Genomic DNA, 27,971 nt, shown 5'->3' with positions numbered 1-27,971 from the left:
ACATGTTTTTTTTTCCTAACCCAGTGATTTAATTGGTTTTCCCAGCTCATGGTGAGAAAACTCTGTCTGCCAATGCAGAATAACAACTGTTCTGTAATTTATAATCTTAGAAAGTAGCCTAGAAGCAACACAAAGTTCTAAGTGACTTGACTGGCAAATGCCAGAAGTAGACTTGAATTTTGGTTGTCCTGATGCTAAGGTTGACTCCCTAGCTGCTACTTCACATAATATCAGTCTTTAATATAATCTAATTAACCCCATCAAAATATCAAGAAGAGAGGCAACATGATGTAGGGTTTGATCAGAAAGACCCAAGAGTCAGAAAGACCTGGGATCTTGCCCAAGAAACATGCAGGCTATGAGCCTATAAGCATGTATTTTAATGTCTCAGAGATTTAGTCAACTCTCAGAAATTATGTTATATACAACTTATCCACATTTAAGCAAGATATTTCAACACTAGGGATTTCCACTCTAGTGGAATCACAAGTCCAGGCTATTTTTACCTGATTACAACACTCTTCTCTGTAAGGTTATTTATCAATCGACAGATATAAATCATATAACTGGTGACTATCTCAACGATCACTTGAGCCTTAGAAAAAGTAATACCCAAGAAGATCAGCTTACTTGCCAATGTCATAGATTTGGATTTAGAAGATTATTTTTAAAAATTTATTTTAAATGTGTTTATTTTCTAGCTCGTATTTTGTGTTTTTGTCATTATAAAAATTAAGTGGTTCCACACCTCTGTTAAGACCCATTTTAAGTTTTTATCACTTGAATTTTGACAGCCCAGAAACATGTCTTCCACTTTGTATGCAACAATTAGGAATTTGGGGCTGCCAGTGAGAGGTAAGGGAGCAGTCATGTTTCTGTTATTCCGATGCATATATGTGTCCATATATGTATGTATATATGCATGTGAATATACATATACACTTGTATACATATATGTGTGTATGTAAGCCTCTCATTACTTTTTGCCACCATCACTGCAGAAATGAAGTAGGCTATATACTAAGGACCTTTTAATTTTTTTGTTTCCTGAGTTTCACTGGCAAAACAATTTATCACCAGGTGACTGATCTGTTGGTAATGAGCTGCAGGTAACTAGGTTGTTTTCCTGGTAATCATAGTTGGCTGTTGAAATCATACTTACCATCTTCCTAGTATAGTAAAACCTCCTTAATCATCCTTAGCATGATGTTTGAATGTCTGGCCTCCTCTTAATACCATGATAAGGAGTAAGAGGAGAGCTTTGTAGATGAGGACTTATATCTAATCCATTAATAATTTTCTTTTTGACAGACGTTGCACATGAACAATGAACTGTGCCAAGAGTTAAATGGGAGGAAGACAGTAAAACATTTTTTTTTATCAATTGTGCTGCACTTTTAATGTTCCCTAAGTTTCAGCTTGAAACAAAGGTTTCAATTTTCAACATCAATAATTTTCTACCAGTGTTATTTCTCTGAGGCAGGGAATGCTGCAGTCTCTAAAAATGTAAAATATCAGACTATCCAAAAAGCACTGGAGAGGCAAATATAGGGGGTGAAGTGAGTAGCTTATAATCTATTATTACCTAAGTGGTGTGCGGAGGTGATAAAATATAACATAGACATATTTATGACTGCAAAAGTTGGTAAAAACAGCTATGTATCAAAAAAAAAAAAAAAAAAAAAGGATAGCCCCTCAGTTCCACTAACGCAATGTTAGTTCTCTCTTACAGGACTATAGGAAGACTTTGAGCATGCTGATTGTATCTATGCTGAAGGATTTGTAAGAGAACATGGATAAGAGTAGCATAGGGATATGAAAGTATAGATGGATTGGGAACTGTGCCTCTGGAGGCAGTATCCACATTTATGAGATCTAGCAAAATATAGAGGATGTAGGGATTTAAACATAGCTGTAGAGTTAGAAGGGGTTTCACATGTAATCTATCCTAAGTCTTCTTCTAACACATGAACACTTATCTTCAACTTCCTCCAAAAGTGATGTTCCATCCCTATTTGAAAATATTCCCAGAGACTCATTCTACTTTGAGATAGTCCTATTGTTAGAAGGTTTGTATTTTTTATTTCTTCCTTGAATTTTCATCATTTGTTTATAGCTATTCTTTCTGGGGACAAGCAGAATAATCTGAATCCTTCTTGAACTTGATGAGTACTGTATATAAATATATGAAAAATGCTACCAAGTCCCTTCCTTTTTCTAAGGTCAACATTACCAGTCCTTTTGTCTAATCATCTAGTATCATATTTCTGAATTACCTTACTATTCTGAATATATTGAGATTACCACTCTCTCCTAAACCAGAATTATATCATACCTTCTGACAAATGTCAGAGTACAATGATACTATCGATTTAGGTTCTCTGGACGAAGGGAGATGAGTTCTTCTGGCTGCCTCTTCATACTCTGACTTATGCTGGGCTTATGGTCCAGTAACATCCCTAGTTTTTTAAAAAATATGTACTATTTTATAGGACCATTTAATCATATAATTTAGAGTTAGAAGAACTCTTAGAGATAATGTAATATGACACCTCTTTCATGGATGAGAAAATCGAGGCGCAGAGACTTGCCCAATGTACATGTCATAAAGTACAAGGATAGGAGTCAAACTGGAATCCTCTAATTGAAAACAACACATTTTCTACTACATAAACACTAAGCCATGTTTCTCCATTCTGCACCATTTATTTTTTCACAAATTTATTAATTTAGTTATTTTCAATTTTTAACAATCACTTCCATAAGTTCTAAATTTCCTCCCCTTTCCCCCTCTTTCCTCCCTCCCCAAAATACCATGCAATGTCTTATGGGTTCTACACATACATTTCTATGAAACACATTTTGCACATTAGTCATATTTCATAGAAGAATTAAAACAAATGGAAAAAACTGTGAGAAAAACAAAACAAAAGAGAAAATAGTCTGCTTCATTCTGTGTTTTGACTCCATAGTTCTTTCTCTAGATGTGAATGACATTTACATCATCGGTCCCTTGGAAATGTTGTAAGTCCTTGCATCGCTGTGAAGGGTTAAGTCTACCAAAAACAGTTTTGCACACAATGGCTGTTACTATGTATAATGTTCTCCAGGTTCTGCTCATTTCACTCAGAATCAGTTCATATAAGCCTTTCCAGGTTTTTCCGAAGTCCACCTGTTTGTCATTTCTTACAGCACAATAGTACTCCATTACGTTCATATAGCACAACTTGTTCAGCCATTCCCCAATTGATGGACCTCCCTCCATTTCCATTTCTTGGCTACCACAAAAAGAGCTGCTATAAATATTTTTGTACTTGTAGATCCTTTTCCCATTTTTATGATCTCTTTGGAATACAGCGTTAGACGTGATATTGCTAGGTCGAAGGGTATGCATATTTTTATAGCCCTTTGGACATAGTTCCAAATTCCTGTCCAGAATGATTGGATCAGCTCACAGTTCTACCAACAGTGAATTAGTGTTCCAACTCTCCTACACTTTCTCCAACATTCATCATTTTCCTGTTTTGTCGTGTTAGCCAATCTAATAGGTGTTATATGATATCTCAGAGTTGTTTTGATTCTCTCTAATCAATAGTGATTTAGAGCATTTTTTCATGTGATTATAGATAGCTTTAATTTCTTCCTCTGAAGACTGCCTGTTCACATCCTTGACCATTTATCAATGCAGAAATGACTTATAATCTTGTAAATTTGACTCAGTTCTCTATATATTTTAGAAATGAGGCCTTCATCACATACTCTAGTTGCAAAAATTCTTTCCCAGTTTTCTGCTTCCCTCCTAATTTTGGGTGCATTGGCTTTCTTTATGCAAACACTTTTCAATTTAATGTAATCAAATTTATCCATTTTGCATTTCATAGTGTTCTCTATCTCTTGTTTGGTCATAAATTCTTCCAATTCCCATAAGTCTGACAAATAAACTATTCCTTGCTCCCCTAGTTTGTTTATAGTATCAGCCTTTATATCTAGATTGTGTACGTATTTGAACTTTATTCTGGTACAAGGTGTCACACATTGGTCTATGCCCAGTTTCCATCACATTATTTTCCAGTTTTCCCAGCAGTTTTTGTTAAACAGTGAGTTATTATCCCAGAAGCTGGGGTCCTTGGGTTTATCAAACAATAGGCTATTATAGTCATTGACTGCTATGTCTTGTTCACCTAACATATTCCACTGATCTACCCTTCTATTTCTTAACCAATACCAAATGATTTTGATCATTGCTGCTTTATAACACAATTTAAGATCAAGTGTGGCTAGGCCACCTTCCCTAGCATTTCTTTTCATTAATTCCTTTGATATTCTGAAACTTTTGTTCTTCCAGATGAATTTTGATATTATTTTTTCAAGCTCTATAAAATGATTTTTTGGTATTTTGATTGTTATGGCACTGAATCAGTAATTGTTTTTAAATGTAAGAGAGCTTTACTTGTGTCCCTATCAAATTCCATTTTGTTTGATGTAACATGGTTTCTGTCTGCCAAAGATTTCCTGAGACCCCTGAGATCACAGAATCTCAGAGCTTGAAGGAACCTCAAAGATCATCTCATCCAACCTGTACGTACCTAAATAAGAATTTCTTCGACCATGTGTCCTACAAGTGATCATACAGGCTCTGCTTAAATAACTCCACTGAGAGAGAACTCAGTATTCCCCAAGGCAGTCCAGCCTGTTTATGGCTAGCTCTGTTACGATGATTTTCTTTATATTGATCAGAAATCTACTTCCTTGTATGAATCATACCTTTGCTCCAAATTTCTACTCTCTGAGCCATATCTTGTTCATCTTTTACATAAAAACCCTTCAAATACTTAAAGGCAATTTATTTTGTCATATCTAATTCTTCTCTTCCCCAGGTTAAACAAACCCAGATTTTTTTAGTTCAACTTCATATGATCCCCAATCTCCCTACAATTCCTGTTTGTTCATGGATTTCCTAAAAAATACCAGATATGATGTGACCAAGAAATGTTGAGCACGGCATGGATATTCCTTATCTGAATGCTATGACTTTATCAATGTAACCTAAGATTATATTCCTCCATTACAGCCTTCTTCCAATACTTCCACATGGTTTGGAGGTGATTATTGAGGACTATCACAATAAAATGAAAGTCAAAACACTCTTATCAAGTAGAAAGGACTTCCTACATAGGTCAGTCAATTGACTATATGTCTGTCCATGGAAGACTAGCATACCTAATTTCAAAGAGACTCATCAGCGTATTAGCTGCAATATTAAATATTTATCAATTTTTATTATGCCACTTGTGTTCCATGAAAATAACAAATATGTTGTCAATTAAAATATATCCATTTTAAAAAATATAAAATATGATTTAGCTATGCTTGACCCATCTTGTACTTGTGAAATTAATTTTTGAATCCAATTGTAGGACTTTGCATTTATCCTTATTAGATTCCATCGTGATAGATTCAGCTCATTTTTCAAATCTGTAAAGTTACTTTTGCAGCCTACTTATGTTAGCCAATTATTAAAGAAGCTTTCCCATTTTTTAATTATCTACAGATTTGAAAAGCAAACTACCTGTACCTTTATTCAAGTCACTGATAAAAATGTTGAAATGAGCAAGGCTGATGAATGAACTCTGTGTCCTTTCACATTCTCCATTTCAACCTTAATGTATAGTTTTAAATTTACTTATCTGACTATACTATTTTCTGGCCCACATTCCTCTATTCCATAGGATATCATGATAGATTTTGCCAAATACTTTGCTGAAATACAAGTATATCCTGTCCTTCATACCTTCAGCTACCATAATTTATACCTTTAATCCATCTTAAACATTCATAGAGATGGCCATACACTTGATTTTATTCACCTTTTTCACCTTTATAAATGTTACCTCTGATTAAGAAATCTAATAACCCTCAGAGATCACAGATGTATGTCTTCCCCTCTCTCATCAGCCCTATACTTCTTGTCTCTTCATCCTCTTCCTCAAGACCTCTATTCATTTTATCCCCCCAGGAACTTTCCCCTATTCCATCACCATTGCCCTGATTTTACTTGTTCTTTCATAATCTTGACCCTATAGTTAACCAGTTAAACTATCCACTGTCTTATATCCTTGAAACTCTTTCCTTCTTATCCAATTGTTGATCATACCTGACACATCCCTATTTTGAGTTAGAGACACTACCACTTGACTTCTCTACACTAAACTGAATGCTGTTAGATGAAATTGGGAAAAAAATCACACAACTGCCCTGCTTAGGACCATTACAATCAGACAATCAACAAGCAGTTGTCTTCAAATATCATAACCTGTCTTCCAGGTCATTTGTTTTGGCTAGTGTTGTGTTCATGTTCTCTTTTAATTATTTCCTTTTGTTTCTCTTCTTCCAGTACGTGTATTTCAGTATTTTTGTATTCCAAATGTTTTCATCTCTTTCACTTTTTCAGACAAACTCTCCTACATGTATTCAATTATTTCTAATCAGCTAATTGTGTTTTGAAATTGTTGACTGAGAGCTCTAAATTTTAAAATACATTCATTTTTATTTTCTTTTGTTGATTCATTTGTAGAATTTCTCATTGTTATAATGTGCTTTCTTGAGAGTCCACAGGATTATATATTCCAATAGGCAATCGTATACTTTGTTTTGTAATGCTTGATAAGAATACTTTGCAATCACTTTAAAGATTTACATCCTTCAAGTTATAGTATACTCTTTGTTGATTTATTTGCTTATTCTCAGAACTTTTACTGAGGGTTTTTACTCTTGAAATCTTTAGTGCTTTAGCCTTTTTATTATATTCCCTATGACTTGCTTTCTGGCTCCTCCCCATTTGTAATTTTATACTCCCTGGAAGAACCAACCAACATCACATGCCTATTGGCCCTGGAGGAGCGGTGCAGAAATAGCCACATCTGAGTTTTGGAGCCCCTTCCTTCAATTGCAACCGAGCCACCCAAGCTGATATCACACTCCATTTTTTCTCTTAACTCTCTATTCCTCCTTGCAATTAAGTTGAATCAGCCTTATTCAATTTTTAGTTTTGAGGAAGGGCAGAGATGGTGTTTAAGGCTGAATCTTTGCAATCATGAAAGTCTAACCTTGATTCTTGTCTCAATCAAATGGCAGCACATTTTTACTTTTAGTAATTTTCTCCCTTGCTTATCTGATTGTGCAGAATCTCTGCCTGCCCTTATTATAGGGTTGGACATAGCCAGGTACTAGGTGTACCAGAATAATCCCTGGAGCAGCTGGGTATACAAAGATGGGTCCTAAGAACCAGCCTGAAGACTGACATGAGAACTTTTGGTGTTAGAGCATTTTGAGGATTAGAAGTTTCCCCCATTTATTCACATTTTTAGAGTTTGTTCTGGGTTTTTTTTGCCTCTTTTGCTGAACTTTAATTGCTCCACATTTGATGCATAATTCCTTTTATCAGATTCTGAGTTAAATGGATCTCTGGAAAGAGTGACTGAGATGTTATCTTGCTTGTCATATGACTCAGAAGTTTCATGATTTTTCAAAGAGTATTGATAGCATCTGTCATCAAATCCACCAGCTTTTCCTGCTGGTACCTTTTATCAAAGGGACACTAATTTGTATATAGTACACATATTTGTTGACTGAATATGACAAAAACAAACATGGCAAGATCACTCTCTTTGCCTTTTCTTATTCTTGTAACTCCCACTACATAGCAGCCTGGCAAGTGCCCTGCACATTATATATACACTATAAGCATTTAAATATCTAATTAATTAGGTAATTTATTTTAATGCTGCTAATGGGCTGATTCAACAATTAATCAACTTTTGATATCTGATTAGAGATCCCTAATTAGCATGATCATACCTTTTACATCATTATTTCTTGTAACTGCTCTATCTCTGAGATCCAAACTTTGAAGTACTCTCTGATGACAGCCTGTAGCCTTAAAGGACCAGAAAGAAGGCTGGATTTAGAATCAAAATGTTTGTATTCAAATTCTGGTTCTTGTCCTTCTGTTTGGCAAGACCTCGCTAAGTTCTTTAACACCTCTGAGTCTTTGTAAAATGAGGGAATTAGATTGAATGATGTTTAAGGGACCTTTAAGTTTTATATCTGAAGAACATTTGCCCACTCTTCCCATTATCTCTTAGACTCCATCTACTCATGGCCTGTCCTTATTCTACTTATTTTTCTCCCCATGTTAGTTTCAATTAGCTCTTTCTTCTAGCCTTGACCCCATGATGAACTACTTCATCCACCTTTCTTAACACGCAGAACTTCCATCCCTGGATAAATTTCACAATTCAGTTTCTCTGTAGGTCATACTAGTAAATAATGGAATTTAAATACTTCTTCCCATCTAAATTTATGATGCGTGACCTCATCTGCATCCTCACTGCTGCTTGACAGTTCTCTTATTAATTCCTGTCTCATTCCTTGTGGCAACTGTTCCAAACTTTTAGCTCTTTTTTCAAACTCCCAACACTTATTAAATTTTCACATCTACAGTAGATAATCTAACCTTCCTACTTCTCTGTTTACTAAGAAAATTGAGGCTGAAAAAATGGCCCTTATTTGTTTTTCTTACAAATACTACTAGAATAGACATCATAAAATGCCTTTGATGAAACAGAGAATTCCTAGAAAGTTGCACAAGCTACATAGAGGTTAAGTGGCTTGCTCAGGGTCACATAGTTAATAATTCTATCTCAGACACTTACTAGCAGTTTGACCCTGGGGAAGACTCTTAACTTCCCACAGCCTCAGTTTCTTCATCTGTAAATAGAGGTAATAATATCACCCATGGTGGTTAGGATCAAATGAGATAATATACATAAGCATTTTGCAAAACTTAAGAGTATTTCATATACACATATATATATGCACATACGTAATTATTACAGGTATATATGTTGCAAATATATGTGCATTTGTATATGTATATATATACACGCAAACATATATATATGTATATATATACACACACATATATGTTAGCTATTATTATTTTTAAGGGAAATATTTCAACCTAGGTTTTTGTCACTCTAAGCACAGTAGTTTGTCCATGATACCAACCTGGTCCCAATGTATGAGAAAGGAAAGAAAACTTGAGTAGATCAGCACATGGTTTTTAAGACTAGAGAGTCCAACAGACTCCCAGAAAGTTTAAAAAAAAACCCTCCACATCAACAGTTAAATACAGCAATGGCTTGCAGCAAGGCTGATGGCATGCTTTGAATTTTGGTGGTTGTAACAATAGAATTAGTTCATTTTGCTTCCCATTAAATAAGAAATCAAGAACTTGACAGAAATGAGTCTCGAATAGGCATTCATTTCCTTTATCTTTTTGCAAGACAGATCAATTAGTAATTTTATGGTTGAAAAAGCTCATTTTTAAATGTTATGTGGGACTTGGTGTAATATCAAACCTGGTCTAATGTCACCTTTATTAGCAAATTGAAAGTACTTTTACATCTGTTCATCCTATTAAAAAAATGCTGGGGAACACATTTTAGACTATATAAAGTTTGTAACCATAAAGTGAAAACCTGCACAGAAACTATTATGTTGCATAATTAACCCAAAAGGAACAGTGGAGGAAAAATGGCAGGTATCAGGCTTGAATGTTTCCTGCTACACTTACATTTGTAAACCCAGCCATTGAAATCCTCCCAAACAGGTGTGTTTGCTACTACAGATGGCCTTAATGAGGGGCCAGGAAGCTGCTCACCACTTCCCCAACTCTCTACCTTCTGCTGTGTTTCAGCTCCATCTCACAAGCTAATCTCAGCTTGGCTGGATTGGCGCCTCACTGGGAGAAGGCCAAGGACACACACAGGTGCTGCTGGTTACAAAACAAGCTTCAGTGCATGGAAACTGCTTACCAGTGAGTCAGTAGTGAAGGGAGCCCTGGCACCATCTAAGAAACTGTTATTCTGGGAGTGTAACCCTTTAAAAGTGGTAAAGAACCTATGTTAGTTTTTTAAAAGAGAGCAGGAATATTTTTTTTAATCTAGGTATGATACTAACTCTTATAATTCTTTCACTTTAAATTCAACCAAACCCATTTTCCCAGCTTCACACTGATTATTCTTCGTTTGCGCATTCTGTTTCATGTAGCTGATCAGCAGGTGATGATAGCTAACATTTATATGCCAATTACTATGTGTCAGGCTCTGTGCTAAATGCTTTATAAATATTATCTCATTTGATCCTCACAATAACCTCAGGACGTAGGTACTATTATTATCCCCATTTTACAGATGAGGAAACTGAAGTAAACACAGTAACTTGTTCAGGGTCACACAGCTGTTAAGTGTCTGAGATTGGATTTGAACTCAGGTCTTCTTGACTCCAGATTCAGTGCTCCATCTGCTGATGAGTAAATGATGTGCTGCCAACAGAACTGAGTTGCTTTCAACAGTTGAGGATCTGGTGTATGTATGTGAGTATACAGGCACATGTTTGGGGATATTATATCTGTAGGAAGATTTGAGATCTTTGGTGAGTCACCAGAAAGAAAGTTATTCTAGAAGGACATTTTGTTGACAATGTTATAAAACAAAGAACCATTTAATTTTTCTCTGCTTGTGCTTGCAAAGTGAGTAAAAATGACGTGACCTTAACACTGACAGGGTGGGCATGTTTGGGTAAGTTCTACAGGTCAATGGATTATGACTGCCTTGTGAAAGGACCCTGGCAAACAGTTATTATGAAAATGGTGTTTAAAGTGTATGTTTTGGCAGGGGTAGGAAGAGGGGAGGGTTCATGGGGAATATGGAATTAAATGCAGTATCCTCTTTCCTCATAGCTTCTTCAACTATTTAATGTTCCATTTAGTCCCCAAATTACATGAATATTAGAGCAAAGGTCATAGGCATAGCTGACATGTATGTAATATGAGTTAAAGAATCCAGAAAATTCCATTTCAAAAGATTTACTCACCAGATTGCCAAGGTGCTTGAAATTGCAACTATTAGTTTCTTCTTTGGGATCAGGCATTATATCTTCAGAAGGTTCTAATTAAAACATAAATTGGTTCCATGTACCTAGGAGTAACATATTAAGTTGTTATCAGAACTACATCAGACAGATATCAGATTATTTAACTATTCCTTAGCACAGAATAGGGACAAATAAGCTTATATTGAGAGGGAAAGGGGCAGGGCCACAAAGTGGGAAGCAGGAAGTGGGATGCAAGGCAGAAGGAAGAAAGGTTCAGGGAATGGGATGCTGAAAAGTCTGGCAGGGAGAGAAGAGGTAGACATGAAGAAAAACTCTAAGATCAACCCTTGTTCTTAAGGACACATGATTTCAGCATGCTATATGGGGAAAAGAACTGGATGAAAAATTGGAATATTCAAGAAATATATAATATGTTACAATAAATCATCTTCTGGTCAACCAGTATATGTCTATCAGTAAAGCATGTCCAAGCTATATGTATTAATGGACCATATTGGCAAGCGCTCACATGATGGTCAGGAGAAGCGATACAAGGACACTCTCACAGTCTCTCTTAAAAACTTTGGAACTGATTTTGTGACGTGGGAGACACTAGCATGGGGTTGTCCAGCATGGTGGGCCCACATGAGAGAAAGTGCTGTGCTCTATGAGCAAAGTAGAATTGAAACAGCTCAAAGGAAATGCAGGATGTGCAAATTTAGAGAATCTACCCCAAATATTCACATGAACTATCTGTGCCCAGTCTGTGGTAGAGCATTCTGAGCTCATATTGGTCTGATCAGCCACAATCAGACACATTGAAACTTGACTCTAGCATAATGATGTCATTTTGTTCCTCTTCAAGAATGAAGGATAACATCCAAACAACCAACCCATGGACCACTTCACAGGATCGTATGTTATAGATGGAAGGTGCCATTAGAGATCATGTAGTCCAACTTTCTCATTTTACTGATGAGGAAACTGATGCCCAGAGAAAATAAATGATTTACCCCAAATCATCCAGGTCGCAAAACTAGGAATCAAACTAAGTCCTTCCAATACATATCCAGGGAACTTTATGCTTCTCTGTGGGTGGTCCATCCATCTACATGTCATAATCTGAGCAATAAATCTTATTCAATTGGTATGTGCTTTCCCCCGTCTGACTTGCTAGATTGAGCTTTCAGCATCTTGATAATGAAAGCACAATGTCATCCACAAATAGAAACATCTGGAGAGTCTCACCATTCCTCTTGACTTGTGCAGAATCTTAAAATCACAAGATATTAGATTTACAGCTAGAAGGGACCTTAAGTGTTATCTAATCCAATCCCATTTTACATAGACCTAGAAAAGTCAAGGGACGTGACCAAGATTGTACAAGTAGAGGCAGCTGAGTTAGAATATGAAGCCAGTTCTATCTGACTCCAAAACCAGTGCTTTCTTGTCTTTCATATTTGACATTGTGTCAGTGTTATGAATTTTAAGATATGTAAAATGCGAATATAGTGTGGGAAATATATACATATATATATCAATTTTAACGAATCTGTGGTCACTTTAAGGTAGGACATATTAAAGAAATGATTAGTTTTAGTGTTTTGATAAACTAATCATTAAATATTTGTTATATAATAGAAAAATCATTAATTAGAAATCAGCAAACCTGAGTTCTAATGCAAGAACTGCTCTTAACAAGCTCCTTGTTCCCTCTGGGCCTCAGTTTTCTTCTCCATAAAATGGGAATAATAATAATACCTGTCCTTCCTACATGTATTACAGAGTTTGTTGACTTAATTTCTTCTTTCAACCTTTAGCTATGACTTTTACAAGTAGCTATGAAAAAAAATTGAGACCAATCATGTGCCTCCACTGCTGAGAAATGCATTATTAGTTCTTGAATGGCCTGCTGTAAACTAATATAACTATTTTAAGACAAGAAATGAAGATGACTGTTTCCAATAAAACTGCAGGAGAAAAAAAAATTTAGGGAGGTAGAGTGAATTTTCCATTCTTGAATCTGAGCAGCGCAGAGGATGACATCCAGGCATCTTTGTGGTCCGTAATTACTAATGCTTCCAAATGGCTCTAGAACAATTCTATCAATTCACTCTCATACCAAGCTGAGCCCTGACTTTAAAGGTAGAACCAGCTTCACTTAGCAAATGAATAATATTGCTTCCTACGTATAATTGTTTTACCCCATTGACATTCTCACCTACCAGAAATGTAAAAGTAACAAGTTTATCTCCAATCTGAAATATTCTAGTATATCTAAATATCCATTTGGTTGCTTTTTCTCTTATATGATTTTCTTAGGGCCATTTTCTTGTTCTGAACACTTACTCCTGTTCATTATAATTAGAAATCCTAGGTCTTATTTCAAGTCTTAGACCTGAATGTAAATTGTTCTAGAATAAAGAAGGTTGATACTAAATGTTAGTCTTAGTTAGTGTTAGGTCTCAAACTGACAACTCAAGTTTTTTGAAATGCTGAAAACTTTATTTTCAAACAAATTTGACAGAACCCATGGTAACATCTTCCAAAATAAAAAAAAAAAAAAAGCATAAGTAGGGGTGGTGGAACATGCCTCTGATCCCAGCTCCCCAGGAAGCTGAGGATAGTTAGGCATTCTAAGCTGCAGTGAGCTAAGAATGATAGAATGTCCTCACTAAGCCTAGCATTAATATGGTAAGCCCCTGGGAGTAGGGGGAGTAACCTCTATATTTCCAGCCTAGGAGAGACAGGAAGTGCTTTTAAAAAATGCACACTACTAGTGCTTCCATAATAATTCTTGGAATTTATACTGTGCTTAAAATTTTGCAAAGTTTTAATGTACTGTTCCATTTCAGCCCAACAACATTTGAGAGAGGTAGGTACTCCAGATATTATTATCTCCATTGTAAAGAAGAGGAAATTGAGGTGAAGTGAGTTTTATATGGTCACATAGCTAATAAGTGCCAAGAGTGGATCTGAATATAATGCTGCTCTAATTCTAATATTCTGTAATGCCGTGTTACCTCTTATACTACACAATATGTGGGTGATTTTAAAAAATCATAGTGTTTAATGCTATAGATAACAATATTACATTAAACTTACTAGTGAATAGGGTATTGTTATCAATAAGTATCTCATAATTGGTAAGAAGATTGATTTTGAAGGTTCTAATCTTTCATAATAATTTTCATTTCCCTGTTGGCATATAATAGGCAACTCATTTGAGGGGATATTTATGATTTATGATGTTTTCTGGTAAAATTTTGAGTTTTATTTATAAATGCTTTGTGTTTTGTTTTTAAATACCTTTAAAAGTTTGTAAGGACTATTAAATTACTCTTTAAAATAAAAATTTAAAAAAAACATACCAAATACTGTATCTTGGGATGACTAGAACATTTATACTTGAAAAATAACCAATGGTTTTTATCTAGTTTGAATATTGAATCCCACATAAAAAAAGAAACACATACACAAAATATGGTTATAGCTACCTTGAAACTATTTGTTATATTTCATGAATTTTACCTATATTAAGGATTTGGTATTTAACTTAGATATATGCCTATGATTTCATCATCAGAGCTTTAACTGACATTTTTTTTTGTTTTCTTGTCTCTTCACATTTCTTTATTATACCCAGTTATCCATAATAGACATAGATGGAACAGTGGATAGAGTACTGAACCTACAACGAAGACTCATCTTCTTGTGTTCAAATCCGGCCTCTGATACTTACTAGTTCTGTGACCCTAGGCAAATCACTTAAGCCTGTTTGCTTCGGTTTCCTCATCTGTAAAATGAACTAGAAAAAGAAAGGGAAAACCACTCCAGCATCTTTGCCAAGGAAACCTTAAATGGGGTTATGAAGAATCAGATACAAATGACTGAACAACAAAAAAATAATAAAAATAACAAGATTGCAGTCATCAGTTATTTCATATGCACTCTGCCAGGACAGACTCACAATCAACTGAGAATGCATTATTAATTGTTGAGTATTGTTTACAACTTTAAAAAGTCAGCATTTTGGTCACATGATTGAATTGGTTATTTTGCCAGTTTTCCACACCAGATGAATGCACACATATTGCATGTGACCAACCAGTAATCCAAGTGGATAGGTTTAGTGGGAATGTTCTTTTACCATGTAACTATCTTTTCTTCTGTACCAAATTCTGTGAATAGCTATCTTGTGGTATCTCAGGGTCTCAGAAGAACATAAACTCCTTTAGAGAAGAAACTATTCCTTTTTTTTACCTTGTACTCCTGGAGCTTTACACCTAGTAGATACTTAATGAATGTTTGTTGAATTTAATTGAATTCTGCAAAGCAATATTTGAGAAATAGTGATCTTAACCCGCTGCCTTAGGGAAGAAGAGAAAGGGAACAAGTATTTATTTAGCTCCTACTGTATGCTAAACGCTGTTAAATGCTTTACAAACATCTCATTTGATCTCGCAACTACAATGGGAAGTAGATGCTTCTATTACTCTCATTTTAGAGCTAAAGAAACTGAGAGAGACTGAGTTTAAATGACAAGGTCAGGGTCACACAGTTAGGAGGTATCTGAGGTCAAATTTGAACTCAGGACTGATTCCAGGCTCAATAAGCTATCCATTATTTCATCTACCTCTCTAAGGAGATAAGAACCAGAAATTTTAGGTTTGTTCCAAGTCACCCATTTGAGTGGCATAGTCTGAACTAGAATCAAAATTCCTTGACTCCAAGTCCAGTTGCCTTTTCCACTGCACACTTCCCAGTGCTTAAGTCAGTCAGGGCAGATTTCAGAGCTTCCATCTGTTGAAGCGTTTGTTACCTTCATGTGTCTCCCTTGGGATGTTGTGGCAGAAATTTCCCAAGACTTTCAGCTTTATTAACAGCAATAGCCCTTGCTTCTTTGTGTTCTATTTTATTGCATGGAGTTGATGAGGGGTGGGAAGCTAAGAGTAGAAAGCCAGATTCCTTCTGCAATTGACAGTTTTGTCTCCCAGCAGATGTCTGTAATCTCCTGCATGTGCCAAACACAAGCTCTAGGATTTTTGAGTTTGTAGTGAAAACAGAAAGAACAAATATTTATCATAATTAAAACATTTGTGTATTGGATATAGTTTCAAAGTCTCTGTATTCTTGCTGATTAGTAAAATACAGGGTGGTATCTTTTTTCTCCCTCTTTCCGGACGAAGGAAAGTTTATCAGTATTTTTGACATGCTTTCCAAGCTTCACCAAATTAAGGGTAGGTCATGGAGAAGTCCTCTTTATACTTTTTTTCCTCAGAGAGTAGATATATAAACCCATTTTTAGTGGTTTGAATCAAGGGTTCCAGCCACCAGCTCAACAACTGCAGCATGTAAGCTAAAGGACTATCAATTGTAATATCCATTTTCCTTCATTCTGCTAGAGTTGTCTAGTTAACTCAGTCTTGGATTTCCCAAATGACTTTCTTAATTCTGTTCTCCATATGGTCTATAAGACTTATTTACTGAGCTATGTGACTTGGACATGAACAGCACTAATGGATCATAGCACTCATCCCTTCTTAAGTTGTTTAGTAGCATTGATACAATAGGGCATTTAGGTAGCACAGGGGGTAAAGTGCCTGGCCTAGAGTTAGGAAGTTTGTTGTTCAATCATTTTTCAGTCAAGTCAGACTTTTCATGACCCATTTGGGGTTCTCTTGGCAACAGTACTGGAGTGATTTGCCATTTCGTTCTCTAGCTGATTTTACAGATGAGGAACTGGGGCAAACAGGGTTAAGTGACGTGCTTAGGGTCACACAGCTAGTAAGTATCTGAGGCCAGATTTGGACTCAAGGAGATGACTCTTGTTAACTCTAGGCCTGGCACTTTTTCCACTGCACCACTTACCTGCCTTCATTCTGGGATATTTGCTAGTTACTTGATCCTGGGAAAGTCATTTAACTCTTTTTGCCTCAGTTTCTTCATCTGAACAATGAGCTGGAGAAGGAAATGGCAAACCACTCCAATATCTCTGCCAAGAAAACCCCAAATGAGTTCATGAAGAGTCAGATATCACTGAAACAACTGAACAGCAGAAATATAGTAAGCACACGGATAATCTACTTACATAGAAAGCTGTTGGGTCTCTTTGAACAATTAGTAATTCCTCACTAAAGTGAAGCCTAAAATCTTGGTTTTTTTCACCAATTATGATCTTGTACCTGTTCATGATAATAATAACCTGAGCCAGAGTTGAACAGGAGGAGACTAGGATGACTCTCCAAGAATTAAGGTGCTTTTTAAATGGCATCCCTTTCCTCCCCAATATCTCATAGAAACAGCAATCAATCTTATTGATGTTTACGATTAGTCCATGTTATGGTGTATCAGTGAGACAATGAACACAACAGTCTGAAGAATTTAGCATATCCTACAAAGAAGATAATGTAAAAGTTTGTATTAGAAATGAGGAGGCTTTAACTTGTAAGCAACGAGGAACTCCAAAGAACAGGAATAAAAGATATTTCAAGGAAAGAAGATGACTTGGTGATGCACTCAGTATAAGGGATGTTAGGAAGGCAACCAGTGTTCAAATGGTGCCAAAAAAATGTTCAAAGAAAGTGAGAAAGGCCTCTAGCATACTGGGATGGACCTGCTTTACCCTTATGGCAAAATTGTGGCATGATGCGTACAAAGATTCATAAGACACAAATCTTTCACTTATTGACACATGGTCTTATTGCTGAATTTTAATCTCCTTTTGTTAACAGCTCCCCACTTTAACCATTCTTTGTCTCCTTTTCTGGGTCCTTATTCTCCTCTTACCTTTTAAATGCTGGTCACTCCTCAAGGTTTTGACACCTGACAAATAATGTCATCTATCACTCCTAGGCATATGTCTCCCAAATCTCTATTATCATTCTCCAGAACTCTAATATTTTTAGCTACTACATGAATATTGTATATCCTCTTGGGTGACCTCAAGCTCAGTATGTCTAAAGCAGGAGTCAAACTTTCTTTTCCCTCAATTTTCCTACTTCTATCCTTCTAGAAATCCAAAATCTTCCAACACAGTTTTCCCTTCTTTCTGCTCCAGTGTAAAAACACACTGCAAATTACTGACTCTTCCTGCCTAGACTAGCCTCCTAACTTTAGTCATACCTCCATTCTATCCTCTCTTTAGTTCAACTTTCAGATTATGACTTAGTCTTCCTAAGCTACCACTTCAAACACATTATTCCGCTCCTCAAAAACCTTTAGTGTATTGAATAAAGCAAAAACTACCAATCCATTTAAAGTTTCTCTACAACCATGGAAAATGAGAAAGGCATGATAAGACCCAGGATTCATTTAATAAATGTTTATTTTTTTAAAGGACAGCAGGATCTCAGTTCTAGCCTGTCAAGGTGACAGTGGTGGACAAAGTCAGTCATCATGCAAAGAGACAGGGACATTCCTAAGTTTGGACTTCTATTATCTATAGCAAGACAAAGGATGCTATCAATGACTAGGTACAAATGGTAGAAAGCCTTACAAGGAGCGTGAGACCAGCATAGTCTCCAACATCTAACTGAATCTGTCCAGGACATGAAAGGGGATAGAATCAATTCCATTTGTAGTTTGGGAAAGAAAAAGAAAACAGAACTGAGCCAAGGTCAACATTGCATTAATTAGGTAAGAAAGAGAATAAGGCAGACAATCGAGAGCCATGGTGTTAGTATAATCTACCCCATTAAAAATGGCATTGGCACTAGCATTCACACTACAGAGGAAACAAGACTAAACAGAATCTGCCCACTACATCTAAGAATGACGGAATTATTAGAGCTTGGCCATAATAAAAAGCCCCAATCTAGAAACTGAGGCTGGAGATACGAGCAGACAAAAACGTTGAAAACAATGAAGAAATGCTTTGGTTTAAGAAGAAGCCAAGAGGTAATCCCAGAAGAAATACGTAGCTCCACAACAATTATAACTATGCCCTCAGAAAACAAAATGAATTGGTTATAAGTCTCCTAAGATAGTTAGAAGCAATAAAAGGAGGTTTAAAAAATGAAATTGAAGCTTGAGAAAAAAAATAAAAAGTTTAGAACAGAAGGTAGAAAACCACATTAAAGAAGGTTCTGGAAAAACAAGGAGGAAAAAGGGAACTCAACCATTCCATGAAACAACCAGCCATATGAAAACAAAGTCAAAGGACTGAAAATGTAGTGTATGGGAGGTATTTATTATAAAAATATCTGACCTGGAAAGTACATTATGGAGAGATAATTTAAGAAACATCAGAGTTTCTGGAAACTATGACCAAACAAAACTCTTGAATACCATATAAAAGTAACTTTCCTGGCACTAAAAGACAATACGAAAGCAGAAGTAATCTGTCTATAGGTCATTTCTTGAAAAACATCCCAAATTGTAAACATTCAGAAATATCAGTGCCAAAATCCAAAACTTACAGGTGAAAGAGCAAAATACTGCAAGCAGCTAGAAAGAAATTATTTAAGTATCAGGGAACCACAGTTAGGATTTTACACGATTACTATAAAGGATAGAAAGTCATGAAATACAACATTCCATAAAGGCTTACAACCAAGAATAACCTACCAAGCAAAACTGAATATAATCATGTGGCAAGGGGGAAGGATTTACCTTTAATTGAATGAAGGACTTTAAGCATTACTGATGAATAGATGAGAGCTCGGTAGAGTCTTTAAAATGTAAACACAGGAGATAAGGGAAGCTTAGAAAGGTAGATAAGATTGAACATTTAAAAGGGGATAAATGAGGTATTTACATTCAAAAACAGGAAGAAGAGACTTCATCCTTTCAGAATCCTTACATTTTTAAGGGTGCTAAAGTGCATAAATTATGGCATTGGGTCTTTATGGAGGGGTCATTTTTGTCATCTTGTTTTTAAAAAGGAAAGGAAAGACAGCTAAAGGAAATATGATATGGAGTAAATGAGGAAAAAGGGGGAGGACTTACTCTTTCATTACTGTGATATTCAAGAAGAGTGGACAGATGTAACAGAAAATGTGGGAAAACAGGCAACTCATGAACCCCACTTTAAACCAGATAAAGGTGAATTACATGCACACAAACACTGAATTTATTGGAGAATTCATTAAATTCAACAAGGAAATGGGTGGGTTTTGTATAAGGAGAGAGGTGGGAATGAGATGGAAATTACAGTTGGGAAAGAAAGTTACAGGCAAAATAGACTTCAACTTTGGAGGGTGGCTCCTCAAGGAAGACAGAAATGAAAATAAATGAAGGTGTCAAAACTTGTCATCAGTGCCCAGGTCAGATGAAGAGGAGAGGAAGATGAATGAGAGTAGACTAAGATTACAGATTACTAGTGTATTATTCCTTCTCTTTCACTACTACAGATGTGAATAGAAATAGTGCCCTAAGAGTTAAAATATATTGATTGACTTTGTGAAGCCCTTGGTGCCCTAAAGTCTCCCCTTACCACAACTTCCCCTTACCCTGGACCATATAATTCCTTGTCCCTACCCCCTCATCCTGGGGAATGGGATTTCCTTATCTCTCTTATCTTGTGTCATTCATGGTCCTCACAATTGCCTTTATCTTGCAAGACAATTTACCCTAGGTCTTCAACCCCATTAAGGAAACCCTAAAATCATCCTATATAAGTTTAGTCTTTTTCCTATATCACTACCTTTATTTAGCTCCTTGCTAAATCTCAGACAGACTGCTTTTGCCTCAGTAAAGCTCCCAATGGCTACACAGAAGATTTAAGTGAATTCATTCACATTTTGAAACAGCTCTCCCATCTCTCTCTTCAACACCGTTATTTCCTACAGAGTGGGATGGGAACAAAGAGAGAAGAAAAGTACAAGAGGAGATGATAAAGGGAAATACAAAATTTGCCATCATAAAAGTGAATTTTGGTATAGGCAGCACTGGCATATGGAAGAAAAACTAAAACAGAAAACAAGCAAACAAAAGCAAAACACGTGATGTAATAACAGTTTCTTGAAGGAATGAATACAGAAGAAGGAAAAGAAATCCCAGTTGCTTTCTACTTTAATATCCCTCCATATTAAAAAAAATCATAGGAATAGAGACCTTTCCTTGTTATAATAAATAAGATCTACATAAAACTAAGAGAAGACATTATCTATAATGGAAAAATGCTACAGATATTTCCAGAAAGAGTAAAACTAAGGATGTCCATTATCAGTACTATTACTGATAAAATTTTAGAAATGGTAGCTATAGTAATGACACAAGAAAAAAATTGAAAGATTACTCATAGACAAAGAGGCAACACGTTTTTTTGCTTTTACAGATAATATGATAGTTTGTTTAGTAAGCCCTAGAATTTCAACTAAAATTATTTGAAATAATAGCTTCAGCAAAGTAGCCCAGTACCAAAAAAAACCCCAGAAATTTTCAGCCTTCCTGAATATTACCAACATAATGAACAGTAAATGAAATAGAAAAATAATTTCCATTCAAAATAACACCATAACGTATAAAATATCTAGAAGAATGCTTACCAAGACACATGCAAGAATTATATAAAAGCTGCACATATTTATATGTTGTTACTCATGTTTGGGTTGTGGTAATACAATAGCAGTTATTGCCTAAATTAATTTACTATAAATAATATCATTGTATTTGTATTGTATTAATGTATTAAATTAATATTGCTAAGGTAACATTATCATTATTATAAGGACATTTTGTATAGTTTCAGTGCCATATCAATCAAATTAACAAAGTGTTTTTATTGAACTAGACAAAATAATAACTGAAGTCATCTATAGGTGTTAAGGTTTAGGGGTGCTGGGATCCCAAAATAGCAATACACAGGTCCTGCCCAAATGAATTCTACCCATGCCTTCTTTCAGCCAAAGAAAAACAAAGTTTATTAAAAATCTGCCATATTGACTCTTAAAGAATCTGAGCATTTGTATCACTAACGTAAGCAAGACAGATTGAATGTGAGCACTTTAATGGAAGCCAAGGTGGATCTTATCTATATTAAGATGGTAGGAGGGATCTAGGGTTGGCCAAGTAGTCTGGGGTGATTGGAAGAGAGGTCTAGGGAGGATCTTGATGGAAGTGACCAGTAGGCTGAGGTGGGAAGCCAGAAACCAAGAGAATGGGGTTTCAGATAGGATTAAGAGTGGGAAGTAGGAAGGTTATCCAAAGATAGCAGAAAACAGAAAGCTAGGATAGGTTAAGTGTAAGAGAGAATTGAGCTTGGCAATAATAAAAGATTTATAATCTCAGGCAAATGCCAGATCAAGTGGGGAAATTCAAGGAGAGTTCAAGGTGGGTTTTCCAGGACCCATAGACAAATGGGACTAAAATTCTTTTGGGGTAAGGGACAAAGGTCTCAACTTGGGCCTATACCCCATCATAGGTATCAAAGTCAGGAATCTCAAGGAAGGAAGGAAGGAAGCCTAGTAGTATGGGATCTCTAATTATACTACAGAATAGTAATCATTGGTATTCTTTGGTAGTGGTTAAAAATATCAAAAGTTTATCAGAGGAGCAAATTTGTACATAAAACCTAGAAGCAATCAAACATGGTAGCACAATATTTTATAAACCAAAGATAGCTACCAGTGTAAAGACTTCTACTAAAACTGCTGGGAAAAATGGAAAACAATCTGGCAGAAATTAAATTTAGGCCAACAATTCACAACATATACCACAATAAGCACCAAATAGATATATGACCTAGATATAAAAGGTCATAAAACACAAATTAGAGAATAAAGGGATGATGATAGCTTTTACAACTATGAATATAGGACTTTTAAAAATTCTTTTTTTAACCAAGCAAGGGATAGATATAATCATAAAAATTTAAATGGTAATTTTGATTGCATAAAATTGAAAAGATTTTATGTGAAACGAATCAGAAGTGTAATAGAGACTGGAAAAGATCTTTGCAGGAAATTTCTACGATTAATCTTTGATGAAAGATATTTGGGGATTAATTTAAGTACAGAAGTACAAGATCAGGTCCACACAGAGGTACAGACAAAGTTCTTAAAGGGAAGAAAAACAAATATGTGAAAAAAAAGTTTCAAATACCAAATAATAAAAGAAATGAAAATGACTCTGAGGTTCTACCTCATACTTATAACAATGACAAAAGAAAATGAAAATAACAGTTGTTGGAATGCCTTGGGTGGTTAGATACACTAATGTAATGTAGTTGGAGTTGTGAATTGATCTAAGCATTACAGAAAGCAATTTGAACCTATACTCAAAAAAAAAAAAACTATACTTACTGAACTGTGTATATCCTTTGGACCAGCAATACTATGGCTGGGAAATTACACAGTGAGGTCAAAGACAGGTGAAAAGGATCCCTAGGTACCAAAATATACATAGCAGTTCAGTTCTTTGTTGCACCATAAAACTGGAAACAAAAAAAAGGAGTATATCCATCAACTGGGGAATGAATATACCATATATGAATATAATGAATATTATTGTAGCACAAGAAATGATAAAAGGGTAAGATTCAGAAAAAACTGGGAAAACTTACTTGATCCGGAGAAGAAAAATGAACTGTTGAATACAAAGCCACTCCCTGCAGCACATCATTCTGGAAAGCAACCCTTGAGGAGATGCAACTTTTCAACTGCTCCTGCAGGTGCTAAAGCCACATCTATTGAAGACCCAGAAAAGAGAATTCTTTTACAAAGTCCTTGGCACTGTCAAATGTTTCAACATTATAAACTTGTATAATTTTTATTAATAAAATGACATTAAAGAAGAGATATTACCATCTACTTTACTACTTCACCCTAAAAATCATGGGACCTTTTCATGTGACTTATAGCTGTAACCCTTCATATACGTTGCTTCCCACATTAGAAGTGAGCTCTTTAAGAGTACGGGCTGTCTTACTTTTCTGTTTGTATACCCACCACTTAGAAATGTGCTTTGCAATTAAATGTTTAATTCACTCATTCCTTCAGATGTAAACACATTGCTATTAATAACATAATGTTTGCAAAGCAAATATTATGACAGTGCCTGGCGCACAGTAGGTACTTAATTTGTTTGGTTCCTTTTACAGGAGGAAAGGAGATAATATGGTTCCAAGGTCCAGGGAAGCCTTCAAGAAAATGGTAGTATTTGTTTTAGGCTTTAATTTCTTAATTAAAGAGGAGAGGGGAGGGAAGGAGAAAGGGAGGGGAAGAAAGGGGAGAGAAGGGAAAGGAAGAAGACAGAAGGGAAGGAAAAATTAGGCTTGCATTTACAACACTGAAGATTTGAGGGGGAGGAAATGGTTTTAGATATCAGAGTATTGGTGAGTCAAGGGGAACTGCTGACAGGTTTTGAGAAAGAAAATCACAAGGTCAGAGCTGGGCATTAGGTAGATTTGACTTCCTAATAAGAGATGTAGTAGGGTAGGGTAGAGTAAGATAGGGAAGAAAGGGTGGAAGAGGGGAAGGGAGGAGAGAGAGTCACAAGTTACCAAGTTATTGATATAGTTTAGTTTACAAGTAAAGAGAGCTTGGACTTTGATATATCTGGAGCAATTCTAAGAGATAGATAATGGATAGAAGAAACAATTTACTTCCTTCCTGAATGTGGGAGATGACAAAGAAGGATTCTACTACTACAAACTCCAAGGTTCATCTAAATTCATCTTTAAATTATCCTATTTTATATGCACTTGAATTATTAGATCATCATTGTTGTTTGTCCTTCATTCTCAGAAATGACCGTGATATCCAGGAGGTGATGCCGTGACATGAAAGTGAATTGGATTTAAGTGAGGGAGGGCCATGAAAAGTCATTAGCCTTACTTTCTCCATCAGAACCATCTGAGTCCATTGATGAGATATAGATCAGGACAACTGGAAATGATGTGGGATGCAGTGGGAGACTTTGGCATTTTTAAGCTGTGGTCTTATAGTAACAATTGCTATTTACATTCACTCTGAACCAATGAGGACACAAACAATGACCAAGTGAGGTTTGGCATGGGACCTGTTGTTGTCCAGTCAATGAGAGTCAGAGTGATTTATGTCAAATAATAATAAATATAATTAAATTAATTATATATTATAATTATTAATAATAACAATTTATGAATTAATCATGGTCCTTAAGGAAAAAAAAATCTAGCCTCTAGACCCCAAGACATTTTGTGAGGTTTCAGAGATCAAAATTTATATTCCTTTGGGCAGAGCACATGCAAGTAAAGGTCTGATCCCCTAGGTGAACAGAGAAGAGGGGAGGGAAGGGAAGAAAGGAAGGAAGGAAGGAAGCTGTGTTGCCCAACTGACCACTTTCAGTTGGGTTTCCAGTGAGGCAGGTCCTACTTCTATTCACAGATGTTGTTGTTTGTCCTTCATTCTCAAAGAGGACCATGACATAGGTTATTAGATATGACTTGACCTACCGTTTGTTATACAGAGATGCATATAGTCTTGGTATCTGTTGTAATGGAATGAATGAATGAACAAGTATTTGTAAAGCCTTTAATATATCCCAAGTACTGTGCTAAATACTGGGATCACAAATATATGCCAGCAAGACAGTCCCTATGTTTAAGGAGCTTACATTCTAAAGACAGGCTTACTGTGGCTGACAAAATTTGGAACTTTTAGAGCTGGTTCAGGTGTGAAAGAATTCACTTAGACCTTCTCTGTTACCATTGGGAGCTTTATTGATGCACAAGTAGCAGGCCTGAGATTTCACAAAGTGCGAAACAAAGGCACTGTAAAGGAAGAAAACCAGACATACACAAAAAGTGATGTAATTTGGGGTTTCTTATGGGCTTTGCAGATGTTAGGGACAGGATAAGTACAAACAAGGTAAGGAAGGTGGTTGCTTGTAAGATAAGAAAAAGTCAAGATACAGGATCAGGAAAATTAATGACAGGACAGAGACACAGGATGGGGGGGGGGCGACAAAAGTAATTCTTTAGGTACAAGTTACATGGTATTTCAAGATATGGAGGAAAGGGCTTTAGGATACCCTCAAGTTACAGGATGGGCTGTAGAATGAGCCTGAAGCGCCCTCAGAGAGCGTGGGAAAGTGACCCATACTGACCCTTATAGGGCACTGTTTGTATCCACATCAGTGGCCACTGCCTGTAGCAGCTATAGGCCCTTGACAAGGGAACATGAGAAGGAGATCCTGTCCATAGTGGTCCAGGACCTATCCAAGAATGAATTTAGCATTTTCAAGAATTCAAAAAATTATTGGTATTCTCGAGAAGCTTGACCACATATAGACTAGCATCAGCTAAGACAAACCTATTAATGATAAGGCCTTCATACACTCGGAGCCACTTTGAGTAGTCTAGATCTGGGGGGCTTGGGCCTTTTCTCCTATGTATCTAAACCATTAATAGGAGCCATTACAGTAGGAAATGTCACACTCAAGCTAACATAATTTAGTACAAGATGCCTCTTGGCCAACCTTCTTTCTTAGTGTTTAGATAAAGTATTGTACTCTGTTACAAGCAGTGACATAGAGAAGATTACAGAACTTCTGAAGTAAAGATTTGACTATATTCTCTATACTGAAGTATTCAGAGTTGGACAGGTTGCTATGGAAGCTGCTGCTCCGCAGCTCTTTCCTCTGATTTTTCAGCTTTCATCCATGAATTTTCTTCCCCTATTAGAATATAAGCTTCTTGAGGATAGAAACTATATTTCCTCTTGTATTTATGTAAATTCCTAGAAGTAAGCACAGAAGCCTAGCACATGGTAATTGCTTGATGAGTACTTGTTGATTTGATTTGGGGTGAAGGGGAAGACAGCAAACCCAGAGGATGCACTTAGGAGCATGGTTTGGGCATGGCTGAAATGTAATTTGGAGGCCTGTTTCCAGGCAAGAAAAGGTAAAAGTTCACCTCTCAGAGCCTAGGACCCTAGGGGTCCAGTGGGATAGGACGAAGTAGGCTGATTTGAGTATAAGCAAAACAGCCTGCACAGAGGCAGAAAAAGGCACCATCTGATCTTGGATCCAGTGAATGAAGTTAAGAGGGAGCAGTCACACTAATATCATTTCAATTTAAATTTATGGGGCTGGCCAAGCCAAATGGGTAAGACAGGGTTTTGCTTTATTTTCTTTTAAAGCATGATCACAAGAGTCATCTTGTAATGACATTTCTGGTCACCTCCACTGTGGACAATGACTTCTGGCTAAAGTTTGGCAGTTTAGACATCACTATAAAAGGAGTGGAGTCTGGAGTTGCTGTGTCAGCACAAAAGGTCCAGTAAGACCTTTAGGCATACTCCATATGTTCTAATTACTGAGCTCAGACCCATCCAGCCCTCTAGATACTATATTACGGTGCTCTCTTGATTTATTGTTTAGTTTTACAAGTTTTAACTGGTCCATATTTCCTCTGCTTTATGTTCATGTAGTCAAGTAACTATCAAGCCAGAAATGTCTTAACAGAATGGTCTATGTGCCTGTTACTGAAGCAGAAATGCCTTCTAGAAATCCTCTTTTGACTATAAAAATTTACTTATCTTTCAAGCTTTATATGTGCATGCATAAATAATAAAAGTTCTGGCCTTTGGGGAGAAAGAGAAGTCAGGAGAGCATCAGTGCCTAGGCAAGTCATAAAATCATGCAGATTAGAAGAAACCTTAAAAGTGTACTCTAGTGTCCTCTAGCATGTTTGTTCTCAGAGTCAGAATGATGGGGCATTGGGCTTTGTAAACACCCTTCTCCCCTTTGAACTTTCCCCTTCTCCTTGAATTTTCTCACAGGGTCAAGTTTCTGGAGTTCTCCTGAGGCACTGACCCATCCCAGTAATCCTCTCAACAGGTCTTTCCTTGTAGCCCATGCCCAATCTCCCAATTTTCTATTACATCTAACCTAGCCCGTCCTTTCATTGTCTGTTACCTCAGGATGGTCCCTGGCTACTTCCCACCCTTGATCCTATCTAGACCCCACTCTTACTTGGGCACATGGTCCAGAGACCTGGCTTTCACCTAGGGCACTCAGACCTTCTTTGTTACCTCCCAGTCACACCAGCCTACTTGGCTGCTCCTAGATCCTTCCCACAGTCTTTCTGTGTATAAGGTTCATTTTGT

The sequence above is a fragment of the Notamacropus eugenii genome, chromosome 7 (genome assembly GCF_028372415.1).
Source record: "Notamacropus eugenii isolate mMacEug1 chromosome 7, mMacEug1.pri_v2, whole genome shotgun sequence".
In the NCBI taxonomy this organism is placed as follows: Eukaryota; Metazoa; Chordata; class Mammalia; order Diprotodontia; family Macropodidae; genus Notamacropus; species Notamacropus eugenii.
The sequence above is the reverse complement of the archived record's forward strand: the minus strand, read 5'-3'. Positions refer to the sequence as shown.